Consider the following 17,521-nt stretch of genomic DNA (forward strand, 5'->3'; position numbering starts at 1 on the left):
AACAGTATTTATTTAATCACCACTAACACTAGCTAATAATAATCATCATAGTCATTACCACCAACACTAGCTATTTTATCATCATAGTAATAGTGTAGCACATCATCATCCTCAAACTCATTTCTAGCTAGCTAATCACTCCTGCTGCTCTCTCTTAGGTAAAATAACATAAAACATGTGTAGCTCTCATCCTTGATCAAGTTGGAGCATGCAGATGAACCTGTCTCCTAATCGTGGTTAGCGCATATGTTTGCTGCCCCCTAGTACATCTCTGCGGTCCCCCATCACATATTTGGTCCAGTCTTGCACTATTAAGCATCCGTCGCTAATCTTGAATGCACTAAAGTAATCTTTAGGATATATTGGCCGTAAGCTAATAATACTCATGGTACCTTTAGTCTCAATCCCATACGGCACAACATTCATCGGGAGTCCCTGTTGAAGAACATCGTATGGTAACATACTTAGCAATGAAGTTTAGCTTCTAAAATAAAGTATGGAAAAGATGCACTGAGGACAAGTAGTAAAAATATTACCATCCTTCCTAAATAGATGTGACCGTAGTTCATTACGAACACTATTGGTCGCACGTTTTCAGTACTAACATTTCTAATGCAGGAAGAAAATTTGTGTTGACAGTATTAAGATCCTCAAGCCATGAAACATAATGACTTAGCTCCTCGCAGTTGAGTTCAGCCTCGGGACAATAGTAGGTCCTGTCTACCTAGCCCTGGACATGTTTGCTTGCACTGAAATAAGCTGACAATACAAATTAGTTGTCAACTATTTTTGAATAAACAATATCAAAGACATAAATATGGTTGAGAAACTTACATAATGGTATAACTGGAGGCGTCTGCACATCGACCCAGATGTCGGTATTACCTTCAATATCATCTTCCGGACGAATATCAAAGGTGATAACCATATCAGGCTCAAATGCATAAGTCTTGCATAGTGCTTGCCAAGTTTTGCATCCAAAATGGGTGTAGTCGTCTGAATTGTATAATTTTGCATGGAAAATATAACCATGATCGGTCTTCAAGTAAACTTTCTTTACCTCCATAGTATGACTGAAACCTATCTTATCCAATACAAAAACTCTTGCATGGCAGGGGATACGCTAGTACAATAGCAAAAAACATATAAGTTGAAGCAAATGAAGCAGATGTCATGCTTAATTACGAAAAAAGACTTGTCATTCTGACTTACTGTATCCACATCGAAGTTCTCGTCCAGCATGATGCTGAAGTGCCTATCATCATCTAGGAAGATTCCGTCACACAGGCCGCGCTCATCTTCGCAGTATTTGCAAATACCGAAATCCTTTTCGTCATCAGACATTTCCTATGTTCATAGTTAAAACATTAATTGAAAATCGATCGAAGACAACTACCAGGATACTAAAGACACAAATCCGGGGCACTCGATATTTCCTACATATTTTGGCACAAGTCATGCCAAAATTCACGGAAAAATCCGGCAGACCTTTGCTAAAATAGGACATATCGAGCGCCTGAAATTTGCCGGAACGGAAATGAATCAACACTCCGGCAAAACATAGGCCACTCGGAGGTGTAACCTGCAAACATGACCGGCCACTTGGATATTGAGCAACACAAGATATACATTTCAAAATATCTTATAGGACTCAAATTAGCATGCATTCAATAAGCAAAAGTAAATCATCTCATGCGTCCTTACATCGTCGAATATTATCACTAATACATCCCAAATAGTGTCATACATATAACATCACTAATACAACTAAAACCCTACCACACGATGGGTATCGGCGCGGGCGGTGGACACCCACAGAGAAGGAACCATCACAGGATCATAGCTCCAGTGAGATCCCTAGAGAACCTGCCAGGTATTGGAGAACCTGTGCTCCAACGCAAACAAGTAGCGACGGACTTGCGCGTCCTCCTCACTAACACGGTGACGCACCACCTCCGTGGGGTCCTTGAGCCTCTGGACCGTTACTGGCCCACGCGACCGCCACCAAAGAAGGTTCGGGTCAACGACAGGCTGGCTCCTCACCAACCTACGCCTCCCGGTAGGTAGCGCCTCCCAGTACCACCCCGGTGGAGCCCAATCCCGGACATGGCCCGTCTGGTCAAGCAGGTGTCGTCCTCCGCCGACTCGACGACGAGGATGCGGGATAGGCATCGTCGATGTCGATGCGGGAAAAGTTGCTTTAACTAAAAAAATAGCAACAAGTTCTTACTAACAAGTTCTATTAATTCAATTAGTTCTTACTAAAAATAAACTTACTATAAATAAAAATAAACTAATACCTAATTAGTACCTAGTTCTTACTAACTAATTAGTACCTAGGAACTACCGCCCTAATTACCATATAAGTAATTAACTAACTAGCACTAAAAATAGCCTAGGGTTCATAGTAACTAGCACTAAATAGCTAGGGTTCATACTAAGCAGAGAAGAGGGATCGGAAGGGGAGAGTGCTTACAGAGGGCAGGGAGAGAGATGGGTTCGGGGGAGACGGCGACACCGAGGCGCGGCGAGGCGTGGTCGGGGGAGACGGCGGCGAGGCGGGGTGCTACCTCTTGAGCTTGCGTTGGTTTTCCCCGAAGAGGAAAGGATGATGCAGCAGAGTAGCGTAAGTATTTCCCTCAGTTTTTGAGAACCAAGGTATCAATCCAGTAGGAGGCCACGCGCAAGTCCCTCGTACCTACACAACACAAAGAGCTCAACGCAACCAACGCGATTAGGGGTTGTCAATCCCTTCACGGTCACTTACGGAAGTGAGATCCTATAGATAATATTTTTGGTATTTTTGATATAAAGATGCAAAGTGAAAAGTAAAAGGCAAAGTAAAAACAAAACAAGATTAAAGTGATGGAGATTGATATGATGAGAATAGACCCGGGGGCCATAGGTTTCACTAGTGGCTTCTCTCAAGAGCATAAGTTTTCTACGATGGGTGAACAAATTACTGTTGAGCAATTGACATAATTGAGCATAGTTATGAGAATATCTAGGCATGATCATGTATATAGGCATCACGTCCGTGACAAGTAGATCGAAACGTTTCTGCATCTACTACTATTACTCCACTCATCGACCGCTATCCAACATGCATCTAGAGTATTAAGTTAAAAACAGAGTAACGCTTTAAGCAAGATGACATGATGTAGAGAGATAAATTCATGCAATATGAAATAAGCCCCATCTTGTTATCCTCGATGGCAACGATACAATACGTGTCTTGCTGCCCCTTCTGTCACTAGGAATGAACACCGCAAGATCGAACCCAAAGTTAAGCACTTCTCCCATGGCAAGAACTACCAATCTAGTTGGCCAAACCAAACGGATAATTCGAAGAGACTTGCAAAGATAACCAATCATACATAAAAGAATTCAGAGAAGATTCAAATATTGTTCATAGATAGACTTGATCATAAACCCACAATTCATCGGTCTCAACAAACACACCGCAAAAGAAGAAGATTACATCGAATAGATCTCCACAAGAGAGGGGGAGAACATTGTATTGAGAACCAAAAAGAGAGAAGAAGCCATCTAGCTAATAACTATGGACCAGAAGGTCTGAGGTAAACTACTCACACTTCATCAGAGGGGCTATGATGATGTAGAAGCCCTCCGTGATGACGGCCCTCTCCGGTGGAGCTCCAGAAAAGGCCCCAATATGGGATCTCGTGGATACAGAAAGTTGCGGCGGTGGAATTAGGTTTTTGGCTCCTGTTCTGATCGTTTGGGGGTATGTGGGTATATATAGGAGGTAGGAGTACGTCGGTGGAGCACCGAGGGGCCCACGAGGCAGGGGGGCGCGCCCTGTAGGGGGGGGCGCCCCCTACCCTCGTGACTGCCTCCGATACTTCTTGGAGTAGGGTCCAAGTCTCCTGGGTCTTATCCTAGAAGAAACTCACGTTCCAAAAAGGATTTTTCTGTTTGGACTCCGTTTGATATTCTGTTTCTTCGAAACACTGAAATAGGCAAAAAACAGCAATTCTGGAATGGGCCTCCGGTTAATAGGTTAGTCCCAAAAATAATATAAAAGTGGAAAATAAAGCCTAATATAGTCAAAAACAGTAGATAATATAGCATGGAGCAATCAAAAATTATAGATATGTTGGAGACGTATCAGGCATCCCCAAGCTTAATTCCGGCTCGTCCTCGAGTAGGTAAATGATAAAAAGAGAATTTTTGATGCGGAGTGCTACTTGGCATAATTTCAATGCAAAATTTCTTAATTGTGGTATGAATATTCAGATTAGAAAGATTCAAGACAAAAGTTCATATTGACATAAAGAATAATAACACTTCAAGCAAACTAACATAGCAATTATGTTTTCTCAAAGTAACATGGCCAAAGAAATTTCATCCCTACAAAATCATATAGTTTAGTCATGCTCCATTTTTGTAACGCCCCGAGACCGATGTGCCAGGTGTCGTCCAGTTATTCGTTGTTGTTGCCTTGTCATTGCTTGTGTTTCATGCATTTCATATCATGTCATCATGTGCATTTCATTTTCATACATGTTCGTCTCATGCATTCGAGTATTTTTCCCGTTGTCCGTTTTGCATTACGGCGCTCCTATCTTCTCCGGTGGTCATTTCTACCTTTCTTTCGTGTGTGGGGGTTAAAAATTTCCGGATTGGACAGAGACTTGCCAAGTGGCCTTGGTTTACTACCGGTAGACCGCCTGTCAAGTTTTGTACCATTTGGACTTCGTTTGATACTCCAATGGTTGACCCAGGGACCGAGAATGCCTCATGTGTGTTGCAGCCCAACACCCTTCCAATTTAGCCCAAAACCCACCAAAACCATCTCCATCATCTAGAGCGTTCGATCACGATCGCGTGGCCTAAAAACGCACCTCATTTGGACTCTCCTAGCTTCCTCTACCTATAAATATGTGGCCCTTCCCGAATTCTCGCGCAAATCTAACCCTAGCCTTCCACCACCTCACGCCGCCGGACACGTCCACCGACGGTCGGACATGTCCACCGCCAGCCGCCAATGAGATACCGACACGTCATCAGCGCCGTCCCCAAGCCCTATCCCATCTCGCCACGTGGCGCCGCCGCGCCCCTCCCTGCCGCCGGCCCGCGAGCTCGCGTCGGGCCCGCGGGGCCCGAACCGCCGCCCAAGCCGACATGAACCCGCGCCTCCTCGCCGGACTGTGGCGCCGCCCGCTCGCCGGCGCGCCTCGCCGCCAGCTCGTCGCCGGTGCCGCCCATTGCCGCCGTTCCGCTCCAGCACCACCGCGCGCCGCTGCTGCCGGCCGGGTCGCCGCCGTCGCAAGTCCCGTACGTCGCACCCCTCGCCGCCGCCTCTTCGCCGCCTTCCTCCGCCTCCTCGTCGCCGGTCGTCGCCGCGTCGTCTCCGGTTGTCTTCTCCGGCGAGATCCGGCGGATCGGGACGAGATCCACCAGGATCTCATCCAAACGCGGCCCTCTCGATCTGGATCTCCTCGTCCCAGATATCCTCGTCCCGTTGACTTTTCGCGGAGGGTATAGCCGTCTTTGTAGCGGACGTGGGAGTGGGAAGCATAAGGGATGAAGCCGGGGGTAACATGCCGGATGCGATCATACCAGCACTAAAGCACCGGATCCCATCAGAACTCCGAAGTTAAGCGTGCTTGGGCGAGAGTAGTACTAGGATGGGTGACCTCCTGGGAAGTCCTCGTGTTGCATTCCCTTTTTAATTATTTTTGTACGTACGTGAGGAACAGAACGCACGTGCGTGATATATATTAAGCCTGTCATCATATTTTTGACATTTGCGATATGTTTTAGCTCGGAGCTCATTAGTCACGCGTCTAGGGAGAGTTGGGGCACGAAAAGCGCGTTGTGAAAGGGGTGTAAAATACGTGTTGCTGCGGTATAGAGGGAGGGATGGAAATCGTGGTAAACTCGCCTTCGTAGTTGAGCGAGAGAGTAAGTAGTATAGGGCATTATCCATTAGTAGGCGACGGTTGTAATGGTAGTAAGAATGTATAGCCGTCTTTGTAGCGGACGTGGGAGTGGGAAGCATAAGGGATGAAGCCGGGGGTAACATGCCGGATGCGATCATACCAGCACTAAAGCACCGGATCCCATTAGAACTCCGAAGTTAAGCGTGCTTGGGCGAGAGTAGTACTAGGATGGGTGACCTCCTGGGAAGTCCTCGTGTTGCATTCCCTTTTTAATTATTTTTGTACGTACGTGAGGAACAGAACGCACGTGCGTGATATATATTAAGCCTGTCATCATATTTTTGACATTTGCGATATGTTTTAGCTCGGAGCTCATTAGTCACGCGTCTAGGGAGAGTTGGGGCGCGAAAAGCGCGTTGTGAAAGGGGTGTAAAATACGTGTTGCTGCGGTATAGAGGGAGGGATGGAAATCGTGGTAAACTCGCCTTCGTAGTTGAGCGAGAGAGTAAGTAGTATAGGGCATTATCCATTAGTAGGCGACGGTTGTAATGGTAGTAAGAATGTATAGCCGTCTTTGTAGCGGACGTGGGAGTGGGAAGCATAAGGGATGAAGCCGGGGGTAACATGCCGGATGCGATCATACCAGCACTAAAGCACCGGATCCCATCAGAACTCCGAAGTTAAGCGTGCTTGGGCGAGAGTAGTACTAGGATGGGTGACCTCCTGGGAAGTCCTCGTGTTGCATTCCCTTTTTAATTATTTTTGTACGTACGTGAGGAACAGAACGCACGTGCGTGATATATATTAAGCCTGTCATCATATTTTTGACATTTGCGATATGTTTTAGCTCGGAGCTCATTAGTCACGCGTCTAGGGAGAGTTGGGGCGCGAAAAGCGCGTTGTGAAAGGGGTGTAAAATACGTGTTGCTGCGGTATAGAGGGAGGGATGGAAATCGTGGTAAACTCGCCTTCGTAGTTGAGCGAGAGAGTAAGTAGTATAGGGCATTATCCATTAGTAGGCGACGGTTGTAATGGTAGTAAGAATGTATAGCCGTCTTTGTAGCGGACGTGGGAGTGGGAAGCATAAGGGATGAAGCCGGGGGTAACATGCCGGATGCGATCATACCAGCACTAAAGCACCGGATCCCATCAGAACTCCGAAGTTAAGCGTGCTTGGGCGAGAGTAGTACTAGGATGGGTGACCTCCTGGGAAGTCCTCGTGTTGCATTCCCTTTTTAATTATTTTTGTACGTACGTGAGGAACAGAACGCACGTGCGTGATATATATTAAGCCTGTCATCATATTTTTGACATTTGCGATATGTTTTAGCTCGGAGCTCATTAGTCACGCGTCTAGGGAGAGTTGGGGCGCGAAAAGCGCGTTGTGAAAGGGGTGTAAAATACGTGTTGCTGCGGTATAGAGGGAGGGATGGAAATCGTGGTAAACTCGCCTTCGTAGTTGAGCGAGAGAGTAAGTAGTATAGGGCATTATCCATTAGTAGGCGACGGTTGTAATGGTAGTAAGAATGTATAGCCGTCTTTGTAGCGGACGTGGGAGTGGGAAGCATAAGGGATGAAGCCGGGGGTAACATGCCGGATGCGATCATACCAGCACTAAAGCACCGGATCCCATCAGAACTCCGAAGTTAAGCGTGCTTGGACGAGAGTAGTACTAGGATGGGTGACCTCCTGGGAAGTCCTCGTGTTGCATTCCCTTTTTAATTATTTTTGTACGTACGTGAGGAACAGAACGCACGTGCGTGATATATATTAAGCCTGTCATCATATTTTTGACATTTGCGATATGTTTTAGCTCGGAGCTCATTAGTCACGCGTCTAGGGAGAGTTGGGGCGCGAAAAGCGCGTTGTGAAAGGGGTGTAAAATACGTGTTGCTGCGGTATAGAGGGAGGGATGGAAATCGTGGTAAACTCGCCTTCGTAGTTGAGCGAGAGAGTAAGTAGTATAGGGCATTATCCATTAGTAGGCGACGGTTGTAATGGTAGTAAGAATGTATAGCCGTCTTTGTAGCGGACGTGGGAGTGGGAAGCATAAGGGATGAAGCCGGGGGTAACATGCGGGATGCGATCATACCAGCACTAAAGCACCGGATCCCATCAGAACTCCGAAGCTAAGCGTGCTTGGGCGAGAGTAGTACTAGGATGGGTGACCTTCTGGGAAGTCCTCCTGTTGCATTCCCTTTTTAATTATTTTTGTACGTACGTGAGGAACAGAACGCACGTGCGTGATATATATTAAGCCTGTCATCATATTTTTGACATTTGCGATATGTTTTAGCTCGGAGCTCATTAGTCACGCGTCTAGGGAGAGTTGGGGCGCGAAAAGCGCGTTGTGAAAGGGGTGTAAAATACGTGTTGCTGCGGTATAGAGGGAGGGATGGAAATCGTGGTAAACTCGCCTTCGTAGTTGAGCAAGAGAGTAAGTAGTATAGGGCATTATCCATTAGTAGGCGACGGTTGTAATGGTAGTAAGAATGTATAGCCGTCTTTGTAGCGGACGTGGGAGTGGGAAGCATAAGGGATGAAGCCGGGGGTAACATGCCGGATGCGATCATACCAGCACTAAAGCACCGGATCCCATCAGAACTCCGAAGTTAAGCGTGCTTGGGCGAGAGTAGTACTAGGATGGGTGACCTCCTGGGAAGTCCTCGTGTTGCATTCCCTTTTTAATTATTTTTGTACGTACGTGAGGAACAGAACGCACGTGCGTGATATATATTAAGCCTGTCATCATATTTTTGACATTTGCGATATGTTTTAGCTCGGAGCTCATTAGTCACGCGTCTAGGGAGAGTTGGGGCGCGAAAAGCGCGTTGTGAAAGGGGTGTAAAATACGTGTTGCTGCGGTATAGAGGGAGGGATGGAAATCGTGGTAAACTCGCCTTCGTAGTTGAGCGAGAGAGTAAGTAGTATAGGGCATTATCCATTAGTAGGCGACGGTTGTAATGGTAGTAAGAATGTATAGCCGTCTTTGTAGCGGACGTGGGAGTGGGAAGCATAAGGGATGAAGCCGGGGGTAACATGCCGGATGCGATCATACCAGCACTAAAGCACCGGATCCCATCAGAACTCCGAAGTTAAGCGTGCTTGGGCGAGAGTAGTACTAGGATGGGTGACCTCCTGGGAAGTCCTCGTGTTGCATTCCCTTTTTAATTATTTTTGTACGTACGTGAGGAACAGAACGCACGTGCGTGATATATATTAAGCCTGTCATCATATTTTTGACATTTGCGATATGTTTTAGCTCGGAGCTCATTAGTCACGCGTCTAGGGAGAGTTGGGGCGCGAAAAGCGCGTTGTGAAAGGGGTGTAAAATACGTGTTGCTGCGGTATAGAGGGAGGGATGGAAATCGTGGTAAACTCGCCTTCGTAGTTGAGCGAGAGAGTAAGTAGTATAGGGCATTATCCATTAGTAGGCGACGGTTGTAATGGTAGTAAGAATGTATAGCCGTCTTTGTAGCGGACGTGGGAGTGGGAAGCATAAGGGATGAAGCCGGGGGTAACATGCCGGATGCGATCATACCAGCACTAAAGCACCGGATCCCATCAGAACTCCGAAGTTAAGCGTGCTTGGGCGAGAGTAGTACTAGGATGGGTGACCTCCTGGGAAGTCCTCGTGTTGCATTCCCTTTTTAATTATTTTTGTACGTACGTGAGGAACAGAACGCACGTGCGTGATATATATTAAGCCTGTCATCATATTTTTGACATTTGCGATATGTTTTAGCTCGGAGCTCATTAGTCACGCGTCTAGGGAGAGTTGGGGCGCGAAAAGCGCGTTGTGAAAGGGGTGTAAAATACGTGTTGCTGCGGTATAGAGGGAGGGATGGAAATCGTGGTAAACTCGCCTTCGTAGTTGAGCGAGAGAGTAAGTAGTATAGGGCATTATCCATTAGTAGGCGACGGTTGTAATGGTAGTAAGAATGTATAGCCGTCTTTGTAGCGGACGTGGGAGTGGGAAGCATAAGGGATGAAGCCGGGGGTAACATGCGGGATGCGATCATACCAGCACTAAAGCACCGGATCCCATCAGAACTCCGAAGTTAAGCGTGCTTGGGCGAGAGTAGTACTAGGATGGGTGACCTTCTGGGAAGTCCTCGTGTTGCATTCCCTTTTTAATTATTTTTGTACGTACGTGAGGAACAGAACGCACGTGCGTGATATATATTAAGCCTGTCATCATATTTTTGACATTTGCGATATGTTTTAGCTCGGAGCTCATTAGTCACGCGTCTAGGGAGAGTTGGGGCGCGAAAAGCGCGTTGTGAAAGGGGTGTAAAATACGTGTTGCTGCGGTATAGAGGGAGGGATGGAAATCGTGGTAAACTCGCCTTCGTAGTTGAGCAAGAGAGTAAGTAGTATAGGGCATTATCCATTAGTAGGCGACGGTTGTAATGGTAGTAAGAATGTATAGCCGTCTTTGTAGCGGACGTGGGAGTGGGAAGCATAAGGGATGAAGCCGGGGGTAACATGCCGGATGCGATCATACCAGCACTAAAGCACCGGATCCCATCAGAACTCCGAAGTTAAGCGTGCTTGGGCGAGAGTAGTACTAGGATGGGTGACCTCCTGGGAAGTCCTCGTGTTGCATTCCCTTTTTAATTATTTTTGTACGTACGTGAGGAACAGAACGCACGTGCGTGATATATATTAAGCCTGTCATCATATTTTTGACATTTGCGATATGTTTTAGCTCGGAGCTCATTAGTCACGCGTCTAGGGAGAGTTGGGGCGCGAAAAGCGCGTTGTGAAAGGGGTGTAAAATACGTGTTGCTGCGGTATAGAGGGAGGGATGGAAATCGTGGTAAACTCGCCTTCGTAGTTGAGCGAGAGAGTAAGTAGTATAGGGCATTATCCATTAGTAGGCGACGGTTGTAATGGTAGTAAGAATGTATAGCCGTCTTTGTAGCGGACGTGGGAGTGGGAAGCATAAGGGATGAAGCCGGGGGTAACATGCCGGATGCGATCATACCAGCACTAAAGCACCGGATCCCATCAGAACTCCGAAGTTAAGCGTGCTTGGGCGAGAGTAGTACTAGGATGGGTGACCTCCTGGGAAGTCCTCGTGTTGCATTCCCTTTTTAATTATTTTTGTACGTACGTGAGGAACAGAACGCACGTGCGTGATATATATTAAGCCTGTCATCATATTTTTGACATTTGCGATATGTTTTAGCTCGGAGCTCATTAGTCACGCGTCTAGGGAGAGTTGGGGCGCGAAAAGCGCGTTGTGAAAGGGGTGTAAAATACGTGTTGCTGCGGTATAGAGGGAGGGATGGAAATCGTGGTAAACTCGCCTTCGTAGTTGAGCGAGAGAGTAAGTAGTATAGGGCATTATCCATTAGTAGGCGACGGTTGTAATGGTAGTAAGAATGTATAGCCGTCTTTGTAGCGGACGTGGGAGTGGGAAGCATAAGGGATGAAGCCGGGGGTAACATGCCGGATGCGATCATACCAGCACTAAAGCACCGGATCCCATCAGAACTCCGAAGTTAAGCGTGCTTGGGCGAGAGTAGTACTAGGATGGGTGACCTCCTGGGAAGTCCTCGTGTTGCATTCCTTTTTTAATTATTTTTGTACGTACGTGAGGAACAGAACGCACGTGCGTGATATATATTAAGCCTGTCATCATATTTTTGACATTTGCGATATGTTTTAGCTCGGAGCTCATTAGTCACGCGTCTAGGGAGAGTTGGGGCGCGAAAAACGCGTTGTGAAAGGGGTGTAAAATACGTGTTGCTACGGTATAGAGGGAGGGATGGAAATCGTGGTAAACTCGCCTTCATAGTTGAGCGAGAGAGTAAGTAGTATAGGGCATTATCCATTAGTAGGCGACGGTTGTAATGGTAGTAAGAATGTATAGCCGTCTTTGTAGCGGACGTGGGAGTGGGAAGCATAAGGGATGAAGCCGGGGGTAACATGCCGGATGCGATCATACCAGCACTAAAGCACCGGATCCCATCAGAACTCCGAAGTTAAGCGTGCTTGGGCGAGAGTAGTACTAGGATGGGTGACCTCCTGGGAAGTCCTCGTGTTGCATTCCCTTTTTAATTATTTTTGTACGTACGTGAGGAACAGAACGCACGTGCGTGATATATATTAAGCCTGTCATCATATTTTTGACATTTGCGATATGTTTTAGCTCGGAGCTCATTAGTCACGCGTCTAGGGAGAGTTGGGGCGCGAAAAGCGCGTTGTGAAAGGGGTGTAAAATACGTGTTGCTGCGGTATAGAGGGAGGGATGGAAATCGTGGTAAACTCGCCTTCGTAGTTGAGCGAGAGAGTAAGTAGTATAGGGCATTATCCATTAGTAGGCGACGGTTGTAATGGTAGTAAGAATGTATAGCCGTCTTTGTAGCGGACGTGGGAGTGGGAAGCATAAGGGATGAAGCCGGGGGTAACATGCGGGATGCGATCATACCAGCACTAAAGCACCGGATCCCATCAGAACTCCGAAGTTAAGCGTGCTTGGGCGAGAGTAGTACTAGGATGGGTGACCTTCTGGGAAGTCCTCGTGTTGCATTCCCTTTTTAATTATTTTTGTACGTGCGTGAGGAACAGAACGCACGTGCGTGATATATATTAAGCCTGTCATCATATTTTTGACATTTGCGATATGTTTTAGCTCGGAGCTCATTAGTCACGCGTCTAGGGAGAGTTGGGGCGCGAAAAGCGCGTTGTGAAAGGGGTGTAAAATACGTGTTGCTGCGGTATAGAGGGAGGGATGGAAATCGTGGTAAACTCGCCTTCGTAGTTGAGCAAGAGAGTAAGTAGTATAGGGCATTATCCATTAGTAGGCGACGGTTGTAATGGTAGTAAGAATGTATAGCCGTCTTTGTAGCGGACGTGGGAGTGGGAAGCATAAGGGATGAAGCCGGGGGTAACATGCCGGATGCGATCATACCAGCACTAAAGCACCGGATCCCATCAGAACTCCGAAGTTAAGCGTGCTTGGGCGAGAGTAGTACTAGGATGGGTGACCTCCTGGGAAGTCCTCGTGTTGCATTCCCTTTTTAATTATTTTTGTACGTACGTGAGGAACAGAACGCACGTGCGTGATATATATTAAGCCTGTCATCATATTTTTGACATTTGCGATATGTTTTAGCTCGGAGCTCATTAGTCACGCGTCTAGGGAGAGTTGGGGCGCGAAAAGCGCGTTGTGAAAGGGGTGTAAAATACGTGTTGCTGCGGTATAGAGGGAGGGATGGAAATCGTGGTAAACTCGCCTTCGTAGTTGAGCGAGAGAGTAAGTAGTATAGGGCATTATCCATTAGTAGGCGACGGTTGTAATGGTAGTAAGAATGTATAGCCGTCTTTGTAGCGGACGTGGGAGTGGGAAGCATAAGGGATGAAGCCGGGGGTAACATGCCGGATGCGATCATACCAGCACTAAAGCACCGGATCCCATCAGAACTCCGAAGTTAAGCGTGCTTGGGCGAGAGTAGTACTAGGATGGGTGACCTCCTGGGAAGTCCTCGTGTTGCATTCCCTTTTTAATTATTTTTGTACGTACGTGAGGAACAGAACGCACGTGCGTGATATATATTAAGCCTGTCATCATATTTTTGACATTTGCGATATGTTTTAGCTCGGAGCTCATTAGTCACGCGTCTAGGGAGAGTTGGGGCGCGAAAAGCGCGTTGTGAAAGGGGTGTAAAATACGTGTTGCTGCGGTATAGAGGGAGGGATGGAAATCGTGGTAAACTCGCCTTCGTAGTTGAGCGAGAGAGTAAGTAGTATAGGGCATTATCCATTAGTAGGCGACGGTTGTAATGGTAGTAAGAATGTATAGCCGTCTTTGTAGCGGACGTGGGAGTGGGAAGCATAAGGGATGAAGCCGGGGGTAACATGCCGGATGCGATCATACCAGCACTAAAGCACCGGATCCCATCAGAACTCCGAAGTTAAGCGTGCTTGGGCGAGAGTAGTACTAGGATGGGTGACCTCCTGGGAAGTCCTCGTGTTGCATTCCTTTTTTAATTATTTTTGTACGTACGTGAGGAACAGAACGCACGTGCGTGATATATATTAAGCCTGTCATCATATTTTTGACATTTGCGATATGTTTTAGCTCGGAGCTCATTAGTCACGCGTCTAGGGAGAGTTGGGGCGCGAAAAACGCGTTGTGAAAGGGGTGTAAAATACGTGTTGCTACGGTATAGAGGGAGGGATGGAAATCGTGGTAAACTCGCCTTCGTAGTTGAGCGAGAGAGTAAGTAGTATAGGGCATTATCCATTAGTAGGCGACGGTTGTAATGGTAGTAAGAATGTATAGCCGTCTTTGTAGCGGACGTGGGAGTGGGAAGCATAAGGGATGAAGCCGGGGGTAACATGCCGGATGCGATCATACCAGCACTAAAGCACCGGATCCCATCAGAACTCCGAAGTTAAGCGTGCTTGGGCGAGAGTAGTACTAGGATGGGTGACCTCCTGGGAAGTCCTCGTGTTGCATTCCCTTTTTAATTATTTTTGTACGTACGTGAGGAACAGAACGCACGTGCGTGATATATATTAAGCCTGTCATCATATTTTTGACATTTGCGATATGTTTTAGCTCGGAGCTCATTAGTCACGCGTCTAGGGAGAGTTGGGGCGCGAAAAGCGCGTTGTGAAAGGGGTGTAAAATACGTGTTGCTGCGGTATAGAGGGAGGGATGGAAATCGTGGTAAACTCGCCTTCGTAGTTGAGCGAGAGAGTAAGTAGTATAGGGCATTATCCATTAGTAGGCGACGGTTGTAATGGTAGTAAGAATGTATAGCCATCTTTGTAGCGGACGTGGGAGTGGGAAGCATAAGGGATGAAGCCGGGGGTAACATGCCGGATGCGATCATACCAGCACTAAAGCACCGGATCCCATCAGAACTCCGAAGTTAAGCGTGCTTGGGCGAGAGTAGTACTAGGATGGGTGACCTTCTGGGAAGTCCTTGTGTTGCATTCCCTTTTTAATTATTTTTGTACGTACGTGAGGAACAGAACGCACGTGCGTGATATATATTAAGCCTGTCATCATATTTTTGACATTTGCGATATGTTTTAGCTCGGAGCTCATTAGTCACGCGTCTAGGGAGAGTTGGGGCGCGAAAAGCGCGTTGTGAAAGGGGTGTAAAATACGTGTTGCTGCGGTATAGAGGGAGGGATGGAAATCGTGGTAAACTCGCCTTCGTAGTTGAGCAAGAGAGTAAGTAGTATAGGGCATTATCCATTAGTAGGCGACGGTTGTAATGGTAGTAAGAATGTATAGCCGTCTTTGTAGCGGACGTGGGAGTGGGAAGCATAAGGGATGAAGCCAGGGGTAACATGCCGGATGCGATCATACCAGCACTAAAGCACCGGATCCCATCAGAACTCCGAAGTTAAGCGTGCTTGGGCGAGAGTAGTACTAGGATGGGTGACCTTCTGGGAAGTCCTCGTGTTGCATTCCCTTTTTAATTATTTTTGTACGTACGTGAGGAACAGAACGCACGTGCGTGATATATATTAAGCCTGTCATCATATTTTTGACATTTGCGATATGTTTTAGCTCGGAGCTCATTAGTCACGCGTCTAGGGAGAGTTGGGGCGCGAAAAGCGCGTTGTGAAAGGGGTGTAAAATACGTGTTGCTGCGGTATAGAGGGAGGGATGGAAATCGTGGTAAACTCGCCTTCGTAGTTGAGCGAGAGAGTAAGTAGTATAGGGCATTATCCATTAGTAGGCGACGGTTGTAATGGTAGTAAGAATGTATAGCCGTCTTTGTAGCGGACGTGGGAGTGGGAAGCATAAGGGATGAAGCCGGGGGTAACATGCCGGATGCGATCATACCAGCACTAAAGCACCGGATCCCATCAGAACTCCGAAGTTAAGCGTGCTTGGGCGAGAGTAGTACTAGGATGGGTGACCTCCTGGGAAGTCCTCGTGTTGCATTCCCTTTTTAATTATTTTTGTACGTACGTGAGGAACAGAACGCACGTGCGTGATATATATTAAGCCTGTCATCATATTTTTGACATTTGCGATATGTTTTAGCTCGGAGCTCATTAGTCACGCGTCTAGGGAGAGTTGGGGCGCGAAAAGCGCGTTGTGAAAGGGGTGTAAAATACGTGTTGCTGCGGTATAGAGGGAGGGATGGAAATCGTGGTAAACTCGCCTTCGTAGTTGAGCGAGAGAGTAAGTAGTATAGGGCATTATCCATTAGTAGGCGACGGTTGTAATGGTAGTAAGAATGTATAGCCGTCTTTGTAGCGGACGTGGGAGTGGGAAGCATAAAGGATGAAGCCGGGGGTAACATGCCGGATGCGATCATACCAGCACTAAAGCACCGGATCCCATCAGAACTCCGAAGTTAAGCGTGCTTGGGCGAGAGTAGTACTAGGATGGGTGACCTCCTGGGAAGTCCTCGTGTTGCATTCCCTTTTTAATTATTTTTGTACGTACGTGAGGAACAGAACGCACGTGCGTGATATATATTAAGCCTGTCATCATATTTTTGACATTTGCGATTTGTTTTAGCTCGGAGCTCATTAGTCACGCGTCTAGGGAGAGTTGGGGCACGAAAAGCGCATTGTGAAAGGGGTGTAAAATACGTGTTGCTGCGGTATAGAGGGAGGGATGGAAATCGTGGTAAACTCGCCTTCGTAGTTGAGCAAGAGAGTAAGTAGTATAGGGCATTATCCATTAGTAGGCGACGGTTGTAATGGTAGTAAGAATGTATAGCCGTCTTTGTAGCGGACGTGGGAGTGGGAAGCATAAGGGATGAAGCCGGGGGTAACATGCCGGATGCGATCATACCAGCACTAAAGCACCGGATCCCATCAGAACTCCGAAGTTAAGCGTGCTTGGGCGAGAGTAGTACTAGGATGGGTGACCTCCTGGGAAGTCCTCGTGTTGCATTCCTTTTTTAATTATTTTTGTACGTACGTGAGGAACAGAACGCACGTGCGTGATATATATTAAGCCTGTCATCATATTTTTGACATTTGCGATATGTTTTAGCTCGGAGCTCATTAGTCACGCGTCTAGGGAGAGTTGGGGCGCGAAAAGCGCGTTGTGAAAGGGGTGTAAAATACGTGTTGCTACGGTATAGAGGGAGGGATGGAAATCGTGGTAAACTCGCCTTCGTAGTTGAGCGAGAGAGTAAGTAGTATAGGGCATTATCCATTAGTAGGCGACGGTTGTAATGGTAGTAAGAATGTATAGCCGTCTTTGTAGCGGACGTGGGAGTGGGAAGCATAAGGGATGAAGCCGGGGGTAACATGCCGGATGCGATCATACCAGCACTAAAGCACCGGATCCCATCAGAACTCCGAAGTTAAGCGTGCTTGGGCGAGAGTAGTACTAGGATGGGTGACCTCCTGGGAAGTCCTCGTGTTGCATTCCCTTTTTAATTATTTTTGTACGTACGTGAGGAACAGAACGCACGTGCGTGATATATATTAAGCCTGTCATCATATTTTTGACATTTGCGATATGTTTTAGCTCGGAGCTCATTAGTCACGCGTCTAGGGAGAGTTGGGGCGCGAAAAGCGCGTTGTGAAAGGGGTGTAAAATACGTGTTGCTGCGGTATAGAGGGAGGGATGGAAATCGTGGTAAACTCGCCTTCGTAGTTGAGCGAGA

The 17,521-nt window shown here is 47.2% G+C and overlaps 25 non-coding genes across 25 annotated transcripts; all 25 read left to right on the forward strand.

Moving 5' to 3' along the window:
• Positions 1-5,572: 5,572 nt before the first annotated feature.
• LOC147970360 (5S ribosomal RNA) lies at positions 5,573-5,691 on the forward strand. Its single transcript, XR_015605688.1, has one exon. It is a non-coding gene; the product is annotated as a 5S ribosomal RNA (ribosomal RNA).
• A 364-nt stretch (positions 5,692-6,055) lies between these two features.
• Positions 6,056-6,174, forward strand: LOC147970361 (5S ribosomal RNA). Its single transcript, XR_015605774.1, has one exon. It is a non-coding gene; the product is annotated as a 5S ribosomal RNA (ribosomal RNA).
• A 364-nt stretch (positions 6,175-6,538) lies between these two features.
• On the forward strand, positions 6,539-6,657 carry LOC147970362 (5S ribosomal RNA). Its single transcript, XR_015605689.1, has one exon. It is a non-coding gene; the product is annotated as a 5S ribosomal RNA (ribosomal RNA).
• Positions 6,658-7,021: 364 nt separating this feature from the next.
• Positions 7,022-7,140, forward strand: LOC147970363 (5S ribosomal RNA). The gene has a single exon (XR_015605690.1). It is a non-coding gene; the product is annotated as a 5S ribosomal RNA (ribosomal RNA).
• A 364-nt stretch (positions 7,141-7,504) lies between these two features.
• Positions 7,505-7,623, forward strand: LOC147970364 (5S ribosomal RNA). Its single transcript, XR_015605881.1, has one exon. It is a non-coding gene; the product is annotated as a 5S ribosomal RNA (ribosomal RNA).
• A 364-nt stretch (positions 7,624-7,987) lies between these two features.
• On the forward strand, positions 7,988-8,106 carry LOC147970365 (5S ribosomal RNA). Its single transcript, XR_015606577.1, has one exon. It is a non-coding gene; the product is annotated as a 5S ribosomal RNA (ribosomal RNA).
• Positions 8,107-8,470: 364 nt separating this feature from the next.
• On the forward strand, positions 8,471-8,589 carry LOC147970366 (5S ribosomal RNA). Its single transcript, XR_015605691.1, has one exon. It is a non-coding gene; the product is annotated as a 5S ribosomal RNA (ribosomal RNA).
• Positions 8,590-8,953: 364 nt separating this feature from the next.
• Positions 8,954-9,072, forward strand: LOC147970367 (5S ribosomal RNA). Its single transcript, XR_015605692.1, has one exon. It is a non-coding gene; the product is annotated as a 5S ribosomal RNA (ribosomal RNA).
• Positions 9,073-9,436: 364 nt separating this feature from the next.
• On the forward strand, positions 9,437-9,555 carry LOC147970368 (5S ribosomal RNA). The gene has a single exon (XR_015605693.1). It is a non-coding gene; the product is annotated as a 5S ribosomal RNA (ribosomal RNA).
• A 364-nt stretch (positions 9,556-9,919) lies between these two features.
• On the forward strand, positions 9,920-10,038 carry LOC147970369 (5S ribosomal RNA). The gene has a single exon (XR_015605750.1). It is a non-coding gene; the product is annotated as a 5S ribosomal RNA (ribosomal RNA).
• Positions 10,039-10,402: 364 nt separating this feature from the next.
• Positions 10,403-10,521, forward strand: LOC147970370 (5S ribosomal RNA). The gene has a single exon (XR_015605694.1). It is a non-coding gene; the product is annotated as a 5S ribosomal RNA (ribosomal RNA).
• A 364-nt stretch (positions 10,522-10,885) lies between these two features.
• On the forward strand, positions 10,886-11,004 carry LOC147970371 (5S ribosomal RNA). The gene has a single exon (XR_015605695.1). It is a non-coding gene; the product is annotated as a 5S ribosomal RNA (ribosomal RNA).
• A 364-nt stretch (positions 11,005-11,368) lies between these two features.
• On the forward strand, positions 11,369-11,487 carry LOC147970372 (5S ribosomal RNA). Its single transcript, XR_015605697.1, has one exon. It is a non-coding gene; the product is annotated as a 5S ribosomal RNA (ribosomal RNA).
• Positions 11,488-11,851: 364 nt separating this feature from the next.
• Positions 11,852-11,970, forward strand: LOC147970373 (5S ribosomal RNA). Its single transcript, XR_015605698.1, has one exon. It is a non-coding gene; the product is annotated as a 5S ribosomal RNA (ribosomal RNA).
• A 364-nt stretch (positions 11,971-12,334) lies between these two features.
• Positions 12,335-12,453, forward strand: LOC147970374 (5S ribosomal RNA). Its single transcript, XR_015605752.1, has one exon. It is a non-coding gene; the product is annotated as a 5S ribosomal RNA (ribosomal RNA).
• A 364-nt stretch (positions 12,454-12,817) lies between these two features.
• On the forward strand, positions 12,818-12,936 carry LOC147970375 (5S ribosomal RNA). Its single transcript, XR_015605699.1, has one exon. It is a non-coding gene; the product is annotated as a 5S ribosomal RNA (ribosomal RNA).
• Positions 12,937-13,300: 364 nt separating this feature from the next.
• On the forward strand, positions 13,301-13,419 carry LOC147970376 (5S ribosomal RNA). Its single transcript, XR_015605700.1, has one exon. It is a non-coding gene; the product is annotated as a 5S ribosomal RNA (ribosomal RNA).
• A 364-nt stretch (positions 13,420-13,783) lies between these two features.
• On the forward strand, positions 13,784-13,902 carry LOC147970377 (5S ribosomal RNA). Its single transcript, XR_015605701.1, has one exon. It is a non-coding gene; the product is annotated as a 5S ribosomal RNA (ribosomal RNA).
• Positions 13,903-14,266: 364 nt separating this feature from the next.
• LOC147970378 (5S ribosomal RNA) lies at positions 14,267-14,385 on the forward strand. Its single transcript, XR_015605702.1, has one exon. It is a non-coding gene; the product is annotated as a 5S ribosomal RNA (ribosomal RNA).
• A 364-nt stretch (positions 14,386-14,749) lies between these two features.
• On the forward strand, positions 14,750-14,868 carry LOC147970379 (5S ribosomal RNA). The gene has a single exon (XR_015605913.1). It is a non-coding gene; the product is annotated as a 5S ribosomal RNA (ribosomal RNA).
• Positions 14,869-15,232: 364 nt separating this feature from the next.
• Positions 15,233-15,351, forward strand: LOC147970380 (5S ribosomal RNA). Its single transcript, XR_015605753.1, has one exon. It is a non-coding gene; the product is annotated as a 5S ribosomal RNA (ribosomal RNA).
• A 364-nt stretch (positions 15,352-15,715) lies between these two features.
• Positions 15,716-15,834, forward strand: LOC147970381 (5S ribosomal RNA). Its single transcript, XR_015605703.1, has one exon. It is a non-coding gene; the product is annotated as a 5S ribosomal RNA (ribosomal RNA).
• A 364-nt stretch (positions 15,835-16,198) lies between these two features.
• On the forward strand, positions 16,199-16,317 carry LOC147970382 (5S ribosomal RNA). The gene has a single exon (XR_015605704.1). It is a non-coding gene; the product is annotated as a 5S ribosomal RNA (ribosomal RNA).
• Positions 16,318-16,681: 364 nt separating this feature from the next.
• On the forward strand, positions 16,682-16,800 carry LOC147970383 (5S ribosomal RNA). Its single transcript, XR_015605705.1, has one exon. It is a non-coding gene; the product is annotated as a 5S ribosomal RNA (ribosomal RNA).
• A 364-nt stretch (positions 16,801-17,164) lies between these two features.
• Positions 17,165-17,283, forward strand: LOC147970384 (5S ribosomal RNA). Its single transcript, XR_015605706.1, has one exon. It is a non-coding gene; the product is annotated as a 5S ribosomal RNA (ribosomal RNA).
• Positions 17,284-17,521: the final 238 nt, after the last annotated feature.

This window comes from Triticum urartu, chromosome 5A (genome assembly GCF_056163025.1).
Source record: "Triticum urartu cultivar PI428250 chromosome 5A, HENAU_Tu73, whole genome shotgun sequence".
Lineage (NCBI taxonomy): Eukaryota > Viridiplantae > Streptophyta > Magnoliopsida > Poales > Poaceae > Triticum > Triticum urartu.